The sequence below is a fragment of the Eubalaena glacialis genome, chromosome 12 (assembly GCF_028564815.1).
Source record: "Eubalaena glacialis isolate mEubGla1 chromosome 12, mEubGla1.1.hap2.+ XY, whole genome shotgun sequence".
NCBI classification, from domain to species: Eukaryota; Metazoa; Chordata; class Mammalia; order Artiodactyla; family Balaenidae; genus Eubalaena; species Eubalaena glacialis.
The window spans coordinates 12,258,162-12,271,694 of NC_083727.1; the positions used below are offsets into that span (position 1 = coordinate 12,258,162).

At 44.4% G+C, this 13,533-nt stretch overlaps 1 protein-coding gene across 5 annotated transcripts in view; it reads right to left on the reverse strand.

The window, feature by feature from the left end:
• The window catches only part of SCAF8 (SR-related CTD associated factor 8), a 197,408-nt gene that overhangs the window by 49,825 nt on the left and 134,050 nt on the right, over positions 1-13,533 (reverse strand). The gene's annotated exons all lie outside the window — the stretch shown is intronic.

Genomic DNA, 13,533 nt, shown 5'->3' on the forward strand with positions numbered 1-13,533 from the left:
TTGGTGACCCCAAGAAGACATACGGCGTTTATAGGGTGTCTCCAGCCTTGCCCTGCAGGTCTCACTCCTGTCCTTTCCTATTCTGCCCATCCTGTCCTGGCTCCTACAAGAGATCTGGACCGTTCCTAGTGAAATGACAGCTCCCGTTTACTGAGTCATCATGATGCTCCCAGCGCTGTGCTGATGGCTTTATCGAACGTTCCGCATTTGATTAATCCTCACACCAATTTCCATCTCTGCTGTTCACTGACGTCACCCCTGACCAGTGGACCCACAGTGCTCCCCGCCCTCTCATCCCCCCGGCTCTCCAAGACCCCATACGGCCACCCCAGGGCCCCTTTGCTTAGACAGCTACTTTCTCCACCTAGAAAAATGGCGCCATGGCTATGCGGACGGAAATCTTTTGACCATGCCCCCCCACACACATACACACCCTTATTCCCAGCCCACCCGGAAGTCCTACTGAGGCTGCCTCCAAAAACATGCACCCTCTTCTCTCACTTCTCCTTCTCTCACCTTTGTGTAGCCCCCTTGACCTCAGGGAGAGCCCTGGGGCTGCTCTCCCACTGGGCCCTCTTCCATCTTTTCCTGCAGGGCAGCAGAAGTGATGTGATTAGAATGATAACATTCTCCCACTTAACACTCCTCAGGGCCTGCCCGGCGCACCTAGAAACGAATCTGAACTATAGTCACAGGTGAAATGTCACCTCTTAAAAGAGTTTTCTTTGGCAGTACTTTTTATCTCCTCTCACCCCTCCCCCCAATTCTCTCCCTCAGACTCTGACTTTCATCATTGCACTTATTACAACTGAAATCATTTTAGCCACATCTTTGTGGCTTTCTGTCTTAGAAATACAGACCACGCACGTAGCTCATACGTCAGAACCTACGTCCTATGTAGGAAGGGTGCTTGTTTGTTCACGACTGTATCCCAGGGCCCTGATAAATATTTGTTAAAGGTTGAATAAACGACCCATCGGGTACTTGGATTTTGTCCTACCCCTTCCCTCCACCCCACCTACCTCATTCAACTCTCCACTTTTCAGCTCTCTTGGTTTTAGTGAAACACTCTCCCCCATAGCCTGCCTTCCTGCCAGAGGAAGGAGATCAGACGTCCCACTGGAGACCTTTGGTTCCTGGTTCCCACCTCCCTGAGCATCTCCCTCAAGAACTGCCACGTCTAAAGTCACAGGTGGAATTCCTGGGCTACATTTCTGTCTGGCCAAGGCAGCTTCAAGATGCAAGACATGTTACAAGCAATCCTGAAATAGGAGTCCCCAGAATGATAAGGGGCTTCCTATGATTCACTGGGTTTGAACATTTTTTTCTTTTACCAGCAACACATTCTTCATTTTCTTTACCAGTCTGCTGAAATATAAGGCCAAAACATCTCAGGAGAGGAAGCAGGTTAATCCTGGCTGGGAACTCGCCCGAGTGCATGAAAGCCCTGCTCCCCTTCACCAGGCTCCTGGCCTACTCGGGCTCTGCGCGGGGAACCAAACACCTCCACAGGTTTGCCATCCTTCTCTCAGTCTCTGTCTGGGTGATCCTGGTGGTTGGCTGGGTAGGTCGACAGCTAGGGAGACAAACACGGGGTTCAGCTGCAGCCCCATCAGCTGTGACATTAAGCGAGTTACCCTACCTTTCTAAATGCCATCACACACAGAATACTTGCTAGATGTGCTATGAGAATTAAGGGAGAAAATGTGTCTAAAGGGCCCGGTGTGGAGCCTGGTACATAGGAAGTATTCCACAAACGAGTTGTTCCTTGTGTGTGTGTCACTAGCCGGGTGTGTGTGAGGGGCAGAGGGGTGTGGGCGCATCCTTTCACAGGACGGCCCCGACACTGGTGCCCTCCATCCCCGAGCCCATGTCGTAGGAGGCTAGTCTCTATCGGGGTCAGTCACCCCAGGGGGTCCCACAACCCCCTCTGGCCGGCCACCCGCCTGTCCTCGTCCTCTGGGGGGAGGGGAAGGGGAACGGTTTCAGCGGGGCCAACCACCTGGCATTAATCCCAAGGAATTTCATGCTGGTGTTATGGGGACATTTTACAAACTAGTTGAGGTCATTTGGATTTTTACTGAGGCCTTCTGAAGGATCTCACTGAGTCAGGGCCCCCGTGAATTTGATCAGTGTGCCTTATGCGCTGTCCCCAGACCACTGGGAAAGATATGGAAGAGGACGGGGAGCGGGGCGTTGGAACAGGTTTTGCTTGCGTGACCTCTCGAGCAATCTGGCTCCATGAAAATACTAACATTGAATTGCCATGGGTCTTTATTTACATTCTGCTACTGGAAACTGCACCAGTCTTCCCCACACCAGCATGTTGATTCTGTAAAGATGGTGGGACTTCTTAAAGTTGCCAGGAGGTAAATGCATGACAGCCCAGTGAATGTGAAAAGAAAATGCCACGCAGCTTGGCTGCTGCTTACACGGCCGACTCTGATTATTCCGAGACTGTGAGTAAGGGCCACTTACAGCCACATGAAAGCGGCACTTATAGTCTGCCTGGTGCTAGAAAGCAACCCTGAAGAGCAGGTCACACAGATGGTCCTGAAATGAAAGTCTGAGGATGTGCTCTGCAGGAAAGTGACTCAGCGCTATGAGATGACGTGACAGGAGGCGCTGACCCAGAAGGAGGGTCAGGAAGGCTCCCCAGGGGGAGTTTACACTGAGGCAAGATCTGAGGATGGAGCAGAAGTTGGCCAGGCAAGGTGGGGAGAGGTGGGGGGACGTTAGAGAAAAGTGTGAGGCCTGAAACCAACATTGTCCCCCGAATAAGAAAGGAAAACTACAAAGTTGACATTACTATTTAATAAAATGCAAATAAAACAAAACACGCTATCAACCGTCTTAGGGCCTAGTGGTCATAAATCTTTCACTGTGTTTGGGGAAAATGTGCAGCTTTAGATACTCTCACTTGGTCAGACTCCTCAAGCATGTGGAAGATGGCTGAGAAATCACAGGCATTCAAATTAAAGGAGTCACTCATAGTCCAATCATCTCAAAATTATTTGAAATACGGAAACCTTTAAAATATTATTTGCACCGGGCTTCCCTGGTGGCGCAGTGGTTGAGAATCTGCCTGCCAATGCAGGGGACACGGGTTCGAGCCCTGGTCTGGGAAGATCCCACATGCCGCGGAGCGACTAGGCCCGTGAGCCACAATTACTGAGCCTGCGCGTCTGGAGCCTGTGCTCCGCAACAAGAGAGGCCGCGATAGTGAGAGGCCCGCGCACCGCAATGAAGAGTGGCCCCCACTTGCCGCAACTAGAGAAAGCCCTCGCACAGAAACAAAGACCCAACACAGCCATAAATAAATAAATAAATAAATAAAACTAAAAAAAATGTTATTTGCACCAAAAAATATTTAATGTGGCATGTGGGTGCATCTGAGTGTTTGATAGATGAGCTGGGAGCCTTCAAAATAAAGCCTTGACACAGCCCTCAGGGCATGGCATCTTGGCAGGATAGAGGACACCGGTGCAGCTCAAGCTTGGGGCGGGGGGCGGCTGGGAGGCAGGCAGGGTTGGGGCAGGTCACCCCAGGCTAGTGCAGGACACATTAGGGATCCGGGTTTTATTCTTAAGAGCAATGGGAACGGGTGTGTGTCGGGGGTGTCTCCGTGTGTGATGTGTGTGTGTTTGTACGACAGCTATGGCCGTTCGCAGCCAAGGTCACAATCCTAGGGGCCAGGGAAGGGAGTGAGGGGCCTTAGAATGAGGAGGGGAGCAGAGCCTGGCTGCGGGAAGAATGTGAGAGGGCAGCCGGTAAGGAGGGGGACAGAGGCTGCGAATGTCCACAAAGCCATGGAGAAGCTTGATGGAGATGCTCTCCAGATTCTGAAAAGGAAGATCCTTAACCTCTCCATCTCCCCAGTACCACCTCCACCATCCACATCCCTCCAAAACCTGGGTCTAAGTGAACAGGGGCCTGCTCCTCAGTACTACCTTCGTTCTTCCTGGCTGGTGGGGGATGACTGGACTCCTGCATCTGTCACTGAGCTGCTGAGCACAGTTGCACACGTTGCATACTGCACAAGAGCATCTGTGAAGGGGTGCGCAAGGGCTGAAATCCAGCTCTGTTCCTCTCTCTGTGCTGTGTACCCTCGGGGCAAAGGGGGGCCCCTTCTGCAATCTGCACAAGGCACAGGCCATGCTGGCAGCAGCCCTGCCCTCTCTGGGGTCAGCCTGGTCTTAGTCCCCAGCACCATAGCATCAGTGGGCACCTACTGGTCTCCAGCAACACAGTACCAAATTCTCTGCCTCTGTGAGGACTCTCTGTCCCCCAGAAGAGTCTGCATCTCTCCTCTCCTTCCTTCCACATCCCCACATGGGACGTGGGTCTTCCTTTCCCGCCAAACTCCGCCTCCTGTGCTCAACACCACTAGAGCAGCTATGAAACTTTCTAAAGCAGGAAATAATCCTGTCAAAATACTATTTCCTGGAGTGCAAAACTCCTCAAACTTTTGTCACAAGAAAACCAGGATGAGGCTAGGTCAGTAGGCGTGTGTAAAAATAATGCACATCAAAGACATTTTCTAGGCTTTTCCACATGGAGGGCTCAGCCAGACCAATCTACCTAGAAAGTTTATTAGCAGCTGTTTTAGAAAAATATGGACTAGTCATCTTTGACTCTATAAATTTCTATGCTTGTGAGAATCATTTATAACAAGAATGTATCCTTTTCTGACTTGGAAATATAAAAAACAAATCAGGAAAAGTTTGAGGTCGGTCATATGACACAGCAGCTGAAATAAAAGGTAAACAGGAGGTAGTCATTCAAGAGTCCCTTATTTTCATCATCAACTTAAAACTTGAACGATCAGGACTGATTCCTTCCTAGTGCAGTTAAAACATTCATTTTTTAAATAATATGAAAGTGACAATATAATTTCACAATGCAGAATACATTCAACAGAGTAAACAGATGGGATCTGTCAGACCCAGAATCTACTTTCAATCATTTTCCCATTTGTCCTCGAGAAACAGTCCCGTTAAGCAGGCACAGTTGCCTCCATGTGACAGACGGGAAGCGAAGGCTTAGAGGAAGATGAGGTTAAGCACTAATGCGTGTTGGAGCTGGGGTTTTCCCATCCGGGCCAAATCGACTCCAGAGCCTGAATTGCTAACCACTAGATCGCATTCTCTCCTGGGGGGCGCGCAGGGGTGCCACCAAAGCCTTTTCTACATGGAGCTCTCCGTGGATCCCACGAAATCCTTCCACCTACAGCTCAGACCACAACAAGGGAGCCCTGTGTGCTACCATTTTCTCTCTAATTATAGTTTTACAATAATTAGATGGTCCTGTTGGTGTCAGGGTCTAACAAAGTCCCGCAGACGGTTGCCAAATCCCTTCATCCTGCCAAACCTGTTTGGCTAACGAGCCTTCCCTCGTGAAAACGAAACTATGCTAAAGAAAGAAAAAGGAAATACAAAGCATCCTTTTTCTTGGAGGCCTTCGTCTACTGCAGTTTACCATGTGTTTGTGTCCCCCCAAAATTCATAAATTAAAAACCTAATCCCAGTGTGATGGAGGCCTTTGGGAGGTGATTAGTTTGTGAGAGCGGAGCCCTTACGAATGAGATTATACGAGAGACCCCAGGGAGCTGCCTCCCCCCTCCCTCCACATGAGGGCTCAGAGAGAAGATGGACCTCACCAGACACCAAATCTGCCAGCGCCTTGATCTTGGGCTTCCCAACCTCCTGAACAGCGAGAAATAAGTGTCTGTTGTTTAGAAGCCCCCCAGTCAAAGTCAGTGTTACAGCAGCCTGACGGACTAAGACACTTACTATCCCCAATTTATGGCCCGATTCCTGCTAAAACTCTGAGCCAGACTGAATCTTCACTGCAGGTTAAAATAAGGAGGATTTTCGGCAGCTACAACAGCCCTGCCTTCTTCCTAGTGCCTTTGGGACGAAACGTCCCTGGTTAGAGGAAAGTGGAAACCTCATTCTGTATCACATTAGCGCTGACTCGGGCTGTGATAAATGGGGAATTAGCAGAACCTGCGGCTTAAGCGCCCCCCACCCACCGATGATGCTTCAAACTTGCTGTGAAACCTGGGGAGTGGAGCTGGGAGAAAAACGTGGCCACCTGAGTTCTGTCCCCACTGTGACTGCCTATGTGCTTATGAACAGGTTCCTTTGTTTCAGTTCCCTTATTAGTAAAATCGGTGCGTACTGGAGGGTTACCAAGCTCTTTGCAAATCTGCTGAAAAGGCCATGGCCTCCATCAAAGAAACATTTCCATCTGCCTAAGATGTTGCATACACTTTCAGAGTGTTCCCAGTTAGGAACCCCTGGGGTTCAAGTGATTGTTCAGGTTCCTTTGGGCTCTGACACTCGATCTTCCTCTGATTCTATCAGGAGGGAATGTACACCACTCACCTCCCCTCTTCACTCCACAAAAGACCACCTCCCCAGGGCTACACTGGGCAAAGTGAGATAGAAAGTCTATCCCCACCCCACCCGGGTCCCTGAGTCTGCATGCAGGAACCACACTCATCCCAGTAGACATTGTGTTTATAGTTCTTCCTTTCTTTCTCAATGAAGTTAATTTTTGTTTGTTTGAGATGAACGCAAAACAAGAAATAAAGATTGGGGAGTGGAAGAGAGATTTCTTAGATTAAAAAATACAATCAGGTGTCAGATTCTAATGTGACCAGGACCTAAGAGGTGACAGGCACGGTGTGGGGAGACAATGACAGCCCCACCCCGTTACTTCCCGTCACATCTGTCCCCAGGGATGTCCCTGGCCGGGGCCAGCTGTGATCAGCGAACGTGCCCACCAAACCCATGGAGTCAAACTGGCCTTTTCAAAAGCATCCACTTCCCAGTTTTTCTCAGATTGATCTGCCAACCAGATCCTGTTCACAAAGAACTGGGTAGATTCACCCCACCCTGGGAAAACAGATAAACACAATAGCCTTATCTCTAACGTTGTATCATTCTCTCCAACAAGCTAATAATAGATGAACAATTCAATTGTCAGAGGGTAAAAAAAGGCATCCCATGTGGCAGCAAGCCTGGTTGTCACCCTACCTATTTTCACTTTTCATTAAGCCCAACATGTAATCATCCACAGTGCGTTTCCTTGTCTTTGGAACGGATTAAACATTATTTTACCCTCGGGATAAATCACGACAGCCACCACTTCCTGTGCCAAACACATCACGCGCGTTCTCACTGATCATGTAATGTACATGATATTTTCACTATACAGTTGAGAAAATTGCCAGCATGATTATCTCCACTCTACAGACAGGAAATCAGGGCTCTGCTAGGTGAAGTAACTTACCCCAAATCACACAACAAACAGGAGGCAGGGCTAGGATTCAGGCTCAGGCTCACCAAACCTTTCCTTTCTTCCCTCTAGCCCAGGAGTTCCCAAACTTCTGCATAGTAGGATCCCCTGGAGAGCTTTTAAAACTCCCAGCACCCAGGGCACACCCTAGAAATCACAATCTCTTGGGAAAGATGCAGGCATAGGTATTTTTTGAAGCTGCCCAGGTGATTTTAATGTGCAGACAAGGTTGGGAACAACCTTGTTAGCGCCTGGAAGCATCTTCAGCTGCAAGTATTTGCCAAACAAGCCAAGTGCAACTCAAGCAAAGAATAAAATGGAGCAGACTGAAGACTGAGCTGAGAGTAGCTGAGGAGACACACCAGAATAAGGGAATCTGTTTTCTCTAAAGGCAATGGAAGAAATTTGATAAACGAAGAAACTTACTTAATCCAAGCACCAAGGACTGCAATAGGATGCTGGTTTTTAGTGACTCCATGGTTAAGGGCTGAATAAAAATGCACTACGTAAATCTCTTCTTTTAATTGGGGTTCCTTTTTGCTTCGTTCTTGGGAGGAAAGTGACTCTTTAGTTCATGTTTATTCATGTTAGAAGCTAGTCCTTAGTACAGCAGGCTCTGTGGCTGGCACTGCCATGGCCTCCAGAGTGGTAAGGAGCCTTCTGATGGCCTTTTGCAACAGCAAAGACAGTAGGGTTACAGCCAGTAGGGCATTTGTGTTAGTGCATATAAGAAATATATTCAAATTCCTTAAAAATAGGAGTTCATTGGAAAAGCCTCAATCCCCTACTGTGCTAGGAAATAAAGAGTTTATTTTGATGTCATCTTGCAGAACCTGTTTGAAAAATGTGATGGTCCAGTTAAGCATCCTGAGGAATTACTGCTTTTAGTTTGACTGTAAATAGAATTTTAGTTGAATGAAACTTCACTGCTTATGTCTTGGCTAAAGTCCAAGAAAGGATAATTAGCAAATGATTTGGTGGTGGTCATGCTTATACTTATTAGAGTTAATACTTTGTTTTAAGTAACATGTATTGCCTGCATGGGTCTATAGTGTTCGTCACTGAATGGAAATCCTTGGATTTCCAAAGCAAACCTACACATCACAAATCTTATAATCCAGTTAGGTAAATTCTTGTACTTAGATCTGATGCATCCTTCTACCTCAGATAAAGATAGGAGCTAATGATCATGAAATCCACAATTCACTGGTTTTCTATTGTTTTTATTTTCCTCTCTTGTATTTAATAGTAGTGTCTTCCTAAGCGTGCTATAACTAGACTGAAAACATTGAGTCAACCTACTTCTATGCATCTGTTTACTGAGACAAGGATCTGGGAAGACCAGCCTTGTTGTTTGTGTACTGCTGAGATGGCTCCAGGAAACATGAGGGCGAAGAATAACTTCCCATGTATTCCATCCACCCTCTCATTTTAGTCTGTCCTTCTTCCATTAAATATACATATATTTTGGAAATGAGAGATCTCTCAAGAAACTCTGAATTCGAATGGTTTAATAGTAGAAATAGCTTCTCCTGTTCTATTTATAGTTTTCCAAAGTCATTCTGTAAAGCCAAAGTCATTCTTTAAAGCCAAAGTCACTGTGCCTGAGAGCAGTTTGAGTTTTTCCCTCCATCCACTTACAGCTGAAACCTGTCACTTCTTGTGTCAAATTTAATGACCACATTCATGGACGGTGGTACTTGTTTCTTTGCTAACGTTTAGGGATTTCAAAAAAGAGGGGTCCTGTTTAGGAACTGTTGCGAGTAATGTCCAATCAGAGAACCTATTTGCAAAATCTCTCTCCTGGGAACTTTGCTGCCAGGCCACGGAAATCAGATAAGTCCTTAGAAATATTATACTTTTGACTAGGGATGGCTCACTGTTGTAAGTAAATATAATGCCAAGATTCTTAAAACCAAATAAACAATAAACTGATCACTGGCTAGAAAACAGCAAAAAGATAAACTGTAAGAACTGTTTTCTTTTTTCTACAGTGGAAATGAGCTAATAAAAAAGTAGTCATTTTTAGGGAAACTTGGTTGATACCTGCCCATGTGAGCCTCTTTTGCCTTCAGCTTCTGTTTAATACAAAATGCACACCTGTCTTCCTTTCTAACATGCAGATCTGAGTGATGTGCACAAGCCTCATTTTCATTAGTTGCTTTACCTCTGATCTCAAAGCAGTCCTGCGCATTTAGTAAGCACGAAATAAATATGCGTTGGACGCACAAAGGGGTATTGGTATTTGGAGACGAATGTTTAACATTCTAGTAAAAAGCCAAACTTTGGGGTTAGAGTCAGATAGTGTGAAGGAGTCAGGGCCTCAGCTGGGGTCAGGCCTAGGCACACAGGTGAGGGCCTCCATCTCTAGTGCTGGTGGTCACGTTCTGGGGAGGCATCTCCCCACCAGCTCTAGTGGCAGGACCCCAGCATGTCCTCTCCTTGCCCGGGGTCTCCTGGTAGTCCCCGGCCAGGCCTCATCTTGGGAAGTTTTGCTTCTCTGTGACCTCAGTGGATCCGTGTCGCTCTGCCATGGCCTCCAGGCCCACGAAGTGTGTACATGTGCTTACGTCTACACAGGCAAAGTAAAACTCTTGATAACATGGACATTTCTGGCAAAAATGACTTTCTTTCCTCCTTAGCTTTTTCCTTTTTCCTGTCGGTAATGAAGGGACAGGAGTGATGCGGTGAGAAGGAGGGAGGTGCCCACTGTGTGTGTTTGTTGTGGCTCTTTCTTTGCTTGACATTGTGCGGGGGACTTTTAAATATTAATGCAACTCTTTCAGGAGGATCCTTTAAGATGATATAAAATGAGAATTTGGCTCAGTCTTCATCTAGTTTTTTTTTTAAATCTTTGGAATAGCAATTGCTTCTACTCGAGAATAGTTTTCTCACCCATGATCATCCAGGCAAAATTATAAAAGGTGTATTAGGTTCTTTCCTAGCCATGCAAGCTGTTAGTCTCAGCCAGCTGAAAGCCACATTTATTTCTAGGCTGCAGATCCTTTGGTGGATTTTAAAATTTGTATTAATATTATGAATGTTATGGCAGTGAAACTCCTTGCCTTGTTAGTGAGAATGACTCTAGTGTTTCCTTACTTTTTATCAAATACCTTTAATAGATTTTTTATTTTATCATTTTCCTTTGGTCATCTTATAATTTAGTCTTTATTGTAAAATAATTTTTTATTCAATTTCTTTTGCGTTCACTTGTCTTATTTCATATATTTTACTATAAAAATTTATTCTTATAAAAAATTATGAATGTTATATCTTTTTAGAAAAATATAACTGAGTATTGTACTTGGGCCTGTATATAAAGAGTTTAGATAATAACATACATATATATATTTTCTAGTTTACAATTTTCTTTCCTAAACTGTCTGTATTTGATTTGTTTGTATATTTTTGGATTAAAAAATAATTTATTTTTGCAATAACAAAAGAATGTGAAAATGAGCTTCATTTTATTTTTTTTATTTTTATTTTTTTTTTGGCTGCAGCGCATGGCTTGTGGGATCTTAGCTCCCCGACCAGGCATCGAACCTGAACCCTCAGCAGTGAAAGCCCAGAGTCCTAACCACTGGACTGCCAGGGAATTCCATCTCATTTCCTGATAGCCCATGGATAGAGTCTTTTTCCATGATATTTTAAAAAATGTTTTGAAAGAGATGTATACCTCAGAAGAAATAAGAGAAGTAAACATAACATTTCTCACAGATGCTAAAGGGTGAAGTAAGTATCTATAAAACAGTAAATATGCCCCAGTCTAAATACTGTGCCAGGATCCTTTCCCGGTAATCTTGAAGCAGTCCCCTGAAGGAAAGCCCAGCCATAAAAAGGATGTGATTTGATGCCATCCACAGAAGTGTGGAATATTCCCCAATTTTAACAAATGGATGCAGAAATAGCAAATTTAGGAAAATTACTAAAATGAACGTAAAGAGACTTTCTTCTAAACAATCAAACTCAACCATTTTAACTACTTATGTTCTTCAATCATTTAAAACACAAATTGCTTTGAATATAAGTAATCATCTATGTGTAATTCCTACGCGGGGACCATTATGAAACAGATGTTTAGGTTGTTTTCTTCTTCCTCTCTGAAGAATTTATTAACCACAAAGACATTGCTTAAGACCACCCATCTCATTTAAATGAGATCTCAGTATTAGAATTCAAGTATAAAACCAAACAACCCACATCAAGGATTCTTTCTAATTGTGTAAATACCAAATAGCTTCAGTTTGTCAAAGTCACCTAATACTGTCTTTAAAACCAGCTCAAAATGTTTTAAGTCCCTAGAGAATGGTGACTTTTGAAAGCTTTCCTTTGCCACAGACTGAAGGCAGGGGTGGAGTGTGGACTGTTAAATATTCATGCTGCTTCACAAAGACAGCTTGTCCAGATGCTCAGGCAGAGAGAAGGCAGCAGAGGCTTTGGAAAAGCGAATTCATCCAGGGAACAAAAGCATCAACCTCTGCCCTTATTATGGTGCCTTGGGATTTTAAAAAGACTACTCTTCTAACAGATGGGCCCTGGATGTACACCTGATCACAGAAATGCACCTCCGGCTAAGTGCTAACACTGTACGCAACTCAGTCTAAAGGAGTGATCCTATTGCTAAGTTTGTTCACTATTCTATTCTTTCTCCTGCCGCCCACCCACTGAAAAGAACCCAGAACCTCCTATTAGGTTTTCTTTCCCCTAATTGAAGAGTTCCAAAGTCATTTGCTCATAGATGTACTAGAATGTCTATGTTGACCCCAAAATCCATGCTGTTCCTTTTTTGGGGGATGCCAGTGGGGTGGGAGCTGGGAGCTGGATGAGTGGTGTATCTGCCAATTGCAGGTTTAGTTACAAAAGAATAGAGGGAAAGGGCTCTTTTCTTATTTCCATATCAAATGCAGTAAAAGTGTCAAGCAAGGTCTACGTTTTCTACACAGGCTCACGTGTTGGGTTTCTTTGGAGTTTTTTAATTTCTTAGGACAATATTGTGGAATACATAAAAATATACTCCAACACACAACGCACGGGGCGGAATCAAACAAGAAAGATGTGATTGAAAGGCCCATAGCTGGAGCCAGATTGCCCACAGCCTTCTCCAATTTTCTACTTATTTAATAGAAAATATCAAAATATATTATAATGATATTATAACGAATCTAATAGAAAATATGGTATGATCAGAAACTGAAGAAAGCCAAGGCAGAATCCTCAAGAATTATTTTTAATCCGTGTTGTAGAATGCATAATCGAAATGCATTCAACAAATAAAGAGTAGTTGTTAAAATACAGAAAACGACAGTGATTCGATGAGAGACTGCGAAAGGCCTTAACTATGTATATATCTCTATGTCTAGATATATGGCCATACAAATCGCTTGGCTGATAGGCAAAGGTGAACCACGAAAGATGCGCTAAGCTACAAAGCAAAATAAATGACTATCAACCAAAATTCGTTTCAATTTTTATTATGAATGTCCCAAGTGGCAGCATACTGTGAAAGTGTTAGGTTCTCATTGATTAAACGTCAAGAGACCACAGACTACAGCATTCCAAGCACTTTAATTTGTGACAGAGCCAAAACAAATAAAAGAATGATAAAAATATTCTTTTAAGTGTAAAGAGTGCTCATATTTGAGTTTGGTTTTTTTTCCCTGCAGGTATTGTGAACACTGATAATTTCTGAAACACAAATCCTGGTCTGGATACTTGCAACAAACTTTTATAATCTCTGCCTGAATAAGAAGCGAATAAGAAACGTACTTATAAAGTATGTTGACGATACAATGTGATATACCCACTCATTGTCCCTTCCTTCCTCTCCCACTAGGCTTCTCATCTGCCACCAGGTACCCGCTGTTTGTACGGCCAGGACACGAAGGCTGAAGTGAGATACTTGGAAGACTACATTGAACCTGGATTTTCTCAAAGCTGCATTTCTTTTTTTTTAATGAAAGGTGAAGGCTTTCAACATTTGAGATTGTCCAAGGAGATGACTAATAATGATGGATTAAAGCCACCAGTCAAGAACTACAGTTTATGCATGTCATGTTCAAGGAAAAAAGCCTCGATTTGCTAAAGCTATGGTTCTAGTAATCTGTAGTTCCAACACAACATGACATTTCCCCCCGAACGGTTTCCTTGCAATCTGTCCTTTTCATCACTGGTACAGGATGATGCTACAGCTGGAGTTTGTTGCCATTTATATTCCAAAAAAAATTC